The following is a 7264-nucleotide window of genomic DNA, read 5'->3' as shown; positions in this document are numbered from 1 at the left end:
GGTTATAACTCTTGATAGAAAATGAATATTCCATCAGAATTGCAATTTTCTAATCTGGTATCTGTGTATATTGATAGAGGTTAAACAATGTTATGGGATCAACAGACAGTTAATTGCACTTTTATGAGATAATGTATTACAGGACAGAGTATTGTAAAGTTTATCTTGGTTTTTGTTTTGTTTTGTTTTTTTTTCTTACATAAACAGCAACAAAGAAACCCTTTTTTGTATATTTATATATGTATGTAATGAAAGCTCACAAATGATTCTCCAATAGCTTTTCTGGATTTAAAAAAATAAATAAATAAGGTTAATTTATTTAAAAGACATATTTAATATTTTTGTTTCCAAATATTTAATATTTATGTTTCCTTTGATTTAATGAATGTAATATTAGTATCCACTAATAGCCTTGTTTGTTTCATGAGAAGTTCCTGTGGCAACCATCTGGAATTTGTCTGCCTTTGTCTCAGCTTTTAGTTTTGTGAATATAGTAAAGAATCCTGAACTCTTTTGTTAAATGTTTGTTTTGGACAACTTCTGCTTGCCAGGGTAGTTTACAGAAAATGTGGTTCCTTAGCTTTGGGCTGAAGGGAATTTTTCCCTTTTTATTGTAAAATTGTGGTAGTTATAATCATCAAGAAATTCACTGGGGGCAGTACTGATGTTATCTGTCAGCCATTGTCACTTGATGAAAGACTCAGTATGAGTCAGCAATATGTGCTTGTAGCCTAGAAGTCCAGCCATATCTTGAATTACATCAAGAGAAGTGTGCCCAGCAGGTTGAGGGAAGTGATTCTGCCCCTCTGCTCTCATGAGACCCTGCCTGGAGTACTGTGTCCAATTTTGGGGCCCTCAACACAAGAAGGACATTGAGCTATTGGAGCAGGTCCAGAGGACGGCCATGAAGATGACCAGAGGGTTGGAACACCTCCCCTATGAGGACAGGCTGAGAGAGCTGGGTCTTTTCAGCCAAGAGACAAGAAGGCTGCATGAGGACCTTAAATTGGCCTTCCAGTACCTGTAGGGGGCCTACAGGAAAGCTGGGGAGGGAATTTTCCTAAGGGCATATAGTGATAGGTCAAGGGGAAATGGTTTTAAACTGAAAGTTGGTAGATTTACACTATGTATTAGTAAGAAATTCTTTACTGTGAGAGTGTGATGAGACACTGAAACAGTTTGCCCAGCTTGTGGATGCCCCCTCTCTGGAGGCATTCGAGGCCAGGCTGGTTGGGGCTTTGAGCAACCTGGTCTAGAGAGAGGTGTCCCTGCCATAGCAGAGAATTTGAAACTAGATAATCTTAAAAGTCCCTTCCAACCCAAACCATTCTATGATTTTATGAACTGTTGTAAAGATAGGTTCTCATCCCCTGGTGTATTAGGATACAGGCTAGGAGAGAAAAAAAACAAGGAATAGAAAGCAGCGTGGAATCCAGAATTTCAGAACCTAGGGATGCATGTCATCTGGCTTCACAGAACTGTACACATTCAGCCTTCTGATGTGATCTCAGACTTGCTCTGACTTTTCAGTGAGAGGGATTTTGCTCTCCCAACCCCAGAATCTGAGGAAAGAGCCACTATCTCTGGTATTTCAGTCTTCAAAATCAACTGCAGCTCACTTTGAATCCAGCCTACTCCAGAGGATCCTAGAACATTTTTTACATCCATTACTTATATTCTTTATGAACGCTAATATAAGCCTTCTTTTTAAATTCTGCTTTTTTTATTCTTTACCTTTGGGGAAGAATAGTCTGTTTTCTTGTAGTAGTTACTGTCACATTTCAAGCTATTTGTGGAAGAATATCAGTGTGATTAGCAGCATGGGTTTTCCCAACATCATATATTAAGATTTGAAACACTGATAAGGGCTCGGCAATATTTATAACTGTTTAGAAAAATATTAAGCATTATTCCTTTTAAATGGAACATTATTAAGTATAATAGCTTGCATTAAGGCAGAGCTTAATTCAGTTTGAAAAAATCTGAATCCATTTTGTAGTTTGAGCTCCTACACTACTATTAATAGTAAAGTTCCTAATTCTTTTGATACATAGCCATGATTGTCAAAGGACCATCTGGAAGCATAAAATGACAAGTGTCAGAGCTTTCTGAATCTGTACTGTAATCTTGCCAGACCTGTCTATCTCTAAATGTTTTAGCACTTTGTTTAAGTACTTTGATAATTTAATAAATCTATCTAGTTCTTGTTGTAACCATTTTCAGGTTTTAAGAGCCTTTTTTCCTGGTCTACTTGGAGTTTGGCTGTCCTTGTTTTTAATTAAGATGTGGAAACTGCATTTCTTTTGGAAAACTGATGTAACAAGATTTATTGGATGCTCTGATTGTATTATACTCTGTATTGTTTGATATTAGAGCTGCTTAGGGAATTTTCCATCAAAATTAATTATCCTTATTCGTATGTACAGCCAACTTAGACTTTGATTAGTTTAAACTCCTGGAGTTGCAGAAAAAAACAGAGACAAAGTAAGTTGTAATGAAACTTCAGCGGTTATTTTCTGTTTGGACTAGCTTAAATTTCATCAGTTTCCTTTCCAAAAATGATAAACTTGAAGTTCCTAAAATGCGAGGCAAATGAAGTGATTGACTAATCTTAAAAGTTTGACTCATTACTTTTATCAGTTGCTGAAATTGTGTGAAGTTCAGAGATATTTTTGAAGTCCAGGATATGTCTCTGACTGCGTGGAGAGGAAGGAGAAAACAATATTGGGAAACTCAAGTAATATGAAAAATAAAAATATTTCAATATTTTTATGCTGATAGGATTTTAGTTCCCAGATCTCCCTCTGTCTTTTACACCACTGACCTGACAAACTTACTAGTACCTGGTGTGTTCTACCCATGTGCTCCTCTCAAAACTATTGTCACCTTTTGATAGACTTCTGATTTCTCTCCTTCTGAACAAAACACCTGGGCACTCCTTCATTTGTTTGGTCAGCACTAATGGCTTTACATTTTTGTTCATGTTTTTGAGAAACAATGACTGGCACATTCTTTGTACTAAACATCCATAAGATGAAATGCAGATAGCAAAGGTAGAACTAAAGTTACTTGACTAAGTATATTTTGCAGCACACTGAATTTTCCTTTCTGTAAAGGAAAATCAGAGTATGTTGAGAACTAAAATTTCTGTTAGAATTGTCAAACTACAAGAAACCAGAGTGTAATTTCTCCTGGTTCCCAGTCTATAATGAGTATTGATACTGGTCTGCAGACCCACAACTTGTGCCTTCTGCAGCAAAGTATGCCAATTAGGAATAGTAAAGGGAGCAAGAGCCCCTGGACTTTCAAAAGTTTAGATAAATCAAGGAGGCTTAGGATAATTCAGAGGAAACCTTATCCAAAGTCTGCTATCTTTGAAGATTGTCTATCACACATCCAGAAAGATTTAATATGAAATAGAAGCTTTATTTTCTGTTTTTTGTTTTTTTTTTTTTTCCTGAGTCATTCATCAAAGTCCAAATTTTGATATTGTGAGTTTCATGTTAAACCTTTTTTTTTTTTTTTTTTTTGCCATAATTTCATTTGTATGTCAGGGACAGCTAGAAGAAAAACCTGTCAAGAATGGAAGCTTTCATCTGATGTGAACCTGTTCCTTCTGTTAAAACTTGAATAGGAGAAAATTAATTTTCTATTTTCCCTCAAATTTGATAGTCAGATTGGATGACGAGTAGCTTTTATAGCTTACACTTGAAATAATTGGACCTTTGAAATGGAAATTTGAAAGCAAACCTGTGTATTATTTAGGAAATACAAATTCCATTTTAAAAGAATATTTCTTTAGAAGACTGGAATACCTCAGGGTTTAATTGAATGTAGGAAATGTTTTAAAAGGCATACTGGGGAAAACAATCTTACCAACTGTACTACAAATGGACAATTACCATTTGTATTGGTTGGATGTGATACACAGTAGTGTTCTTGGTACTGTTCAATTCATGCAACTCTATTTAGATTGCTCATTCTGATAGGTGATTGGATTTTTGAGGGCTTTTTATGCAAGGAGTATAAAATTGAAGTATTTGACTAAAGGATGCTTATGGTAACCAAATTAAACCTTTATGATGAGAAGCATCAATGGAACAACATTTGCACAGTCTTAAATTTAGAGATGTATACTGGATCTCTCTCACATATATTCTTATCACTAAACATGTATACAAACGCTTTACAGTAGACTTCTCCCAGACCTGACTATTCAGGATTATGGAGTGGCTGACTGCAATGTTAATTGCAGTTCACTGTAATCATTTGCTTATAATTCTTCCTTTTCAATTAGATAGATCTAGAAGTAGCTAAATGAATAGGTTTGCTTCATAGATGTTTCAGCTTCTTTTAACTGAGAGTAGAGAAATAAAGTCAAAATGAGGCTAGCTTTCTTGCATTTGGGCCATTTGTATTATCTCACAACCTAGATTTTTTATTTTACTAAAGGTTATACTTATGCTCTGGCCTTTTGTTCACTGGGAGTACATCTGTGTGGCAGCCTCTGTCAAATTTTGCAGTACCCGTAAGCACTACTTATTGTTTGGCTGATAAGCATACACCTGGAAAGTGTGCATGCATGTAGCATTTCCTTGGAAAACTAGACTACGAAGGCACGCTGAAAAAAGTGACATGGCACCTATAAAATCAATTTTGGAACTGTTATATTTAAAACATAGACATCTGTTCCTTGAGTAAACGTATAACACTTAGCTGTTTCTGTGCTGTGGTAGTAGCATAACCTATGGCTGGCTCTGCAATTATGTGTGCATGCGCTCCTTACCCTTTCCCCTGTAAGTTCCCAGCTATGCAGCAAGAAATCTCCATGATGTAACTGCCAGTGCTGGTTCCCCTGAATGTCCAGTCTGAAAGAACTGTTGGCACACCCTACAGTTCCCTTCTTGCCAATGTCCTTAATTTCTGCCACAAAACTAGCTATGCCCGTGAGTATTGGCTTTTCATCTTACTGTGCAGTGGGAAAACAATCAGAATGTGCATTTGACCCACAGTGCAGATGCAGCAATAGCAATTGGATCAGTAATGCAGACTCTTTGTCCTTCTGCAGATGCTTGCTGACAGCTGAGACTTCGAATTGTGATTTCATTTTGATCCCTTTTGAACACAGACTCATATGCTCTTCTTTTTCTCTAGCTCATCACTACTTTTCTCCACCTTTATATGGAGCTTCTTGCTGTGATCTTTGTTGGCCATGTTCCAACAGTCACAATCTTTTTATCATTTTCAGTTGTCTTTTCTGAGTTTCTGTTACATGGTAGATTATGAGGTGCAGATTCTCCTAAGTGCTGCTATGTTTCTTGTTCGAGTATTCTGCTTTATTTTTCTGCTGTCCTTTGTCCTTACTCTTCCCTTCCACTGTCAATTTGGATCTCATCCCTTATACATTTCAGTTGAGCTTTTTTGTTGTTGTTGTTGTTGTTGTTTGTTTTTCACACACTTGTGTGCCACTGCTAGAATCATGAGTTTTCCCACTTGAAAAGGTAGACCTCTTTTATTTTAGTGTTCAATACAACGTTTTAAGTGATTTTGTGTTAAATTAGAAATTACAGGAAGAAACAGAGGTTACTGAGGAGAATAAAACATTGGTTAATGCACTGTTCTCACTAAAAGAAATATCAAGCAAAAGGAAATCATTAGTGTTTCTCAAGGGCTAGCTCACTGGGAGTAATTTTTCTAAATGTTTTCATCAATGACCTTTACATTATTAGTAGAGAAACATTGTAATCCAGCAACAAAATCAAGTTGGAGAACACAAAGACGGACTGATATATTATAGAACATTTTACTCTTAGATTCTAGTTTTCTTTTTTCTTTTTTTCTTTTATTTGCTCTTCAGTTGTCATTCTGTAGTTTCCATTGAGAATTCCTAATTTGGAAACAAGTGACTGAGTCTTAGTGTACTGGTACAGCTGTAAACTATTATTGTGATACTTCTGCAAAAAGGGCAAAATTCATTTCATTTGCAGTATTAGAAGAACTGTCTTAAAAAATTAAAATTAAAAAAAAAAAAAAGAACAACTTGTGCTGTTAAGATTGTTAAGATGAAATGGGGTGAGAAATATGAGGTTCAAGAAGGAGAAGTGGAGAGCTGCAAGTGCAGAAAAAAAACAGTCACAAGAATAGAGAGCCTGCAAATGAAGGTGGACTGAAAATGCATGACATGTTTAATTTAACAGACTAAAGGCTAAGAAGGAATGAGAGTGAAACTTACAAATATCAAGCACAAATACTTTGTAGAAAGGATCTGCAGGAAGCAGTTTAACATGAATAAACAGAATTCAGAAATTGTAAGATTCCAGGTTATTTGAAGAAAGTAATTCTGGAATAGCATGCATCAAATATAGATGCTAGGAGGGAAGGCTTGAGAGCTTTTTAAAACTTGTTCTGTTTATTTATTCTTTTTAAGATGAAGATTTCCTTAAGTTAGGAAAGGAATTAATATGACATACAGTGTTCCATAGCAAGGGGGTCCACTTAGGAGGACTCTTCTAACTCCGTAATATTTATGCTGGCTGTCTTGCTCTTCGTTCCAGTACCAAGAGGAGATCAAAGAAAATCTATTTAGGAGTTGCAGACTGAATGTAGAAGGGAATATGCATTAGAATATTCAAGTGTTTTAAGTACATGGGAACATCATTAGACTCGCTTATGGGTAGTGATAGGAATATGTTTCAGAAATAAAATTGCTATGCATGTAGATTGACACTTTCATTAGAGCACAAATCACTTTTGCAAAGATGAACTAGAATTTTCATTGCTCCACTTTTGAAAATATTTGCGTTGTGATTCACATTCCTGCTCTGTACAGCAGCAGTTGTTTCTAGAGACCTGTGGTTTTCTTTAATTTTTTTTTTTTTTTCAAGTTAAATTCTTCTGACTGTGAAGGCTCATTGCAAGCTATTGTATGTGTCCTCTAATTGCATTTATACTGGCTACTGATCCCTAGCAGGCAGTACCATGCTTTCAGAATAACAGCTGATATTGCTATTCATCATATTCATCATCGGGTATATATACATTGTGTTATCTCTGTCTTAGTGTCTTTGATGGTCCATTCAGTTATTAGGATTTAAGGATGCTGTACAGCATGGAGACAGTAATTCTAGACAGTGATACTGCTGAATTGTTACAGGTATGCAGAAGTACTATTTTGAACCTAAGTCTTTCAGATTGCATGGATTCTTAATCAAAGGAGACGACTGTGACAATGTTGGTTGAAAGGAGAAGCTATAGAGAATGTCAG

The sequence above is a fragment of the Phasianus colchicus genome, chromosome 3 (assembly GCF_987193195.1).
Source record: "Phasianus colchicus chromosome 3, bPhaCol1.hap1.1, whole genome shotgun sequence".
Classification (NCBI taxonomy): Eukaryota; Metazoa; Chordata; class Aves; order Galliformes; family Phasianidae; genus Phasianus; species Phasianus colchicus.
The sequence above is the reverse complement of the archived record's forward strand: the minus strand, read 5'-3'. Positions refer to the sequence as shown.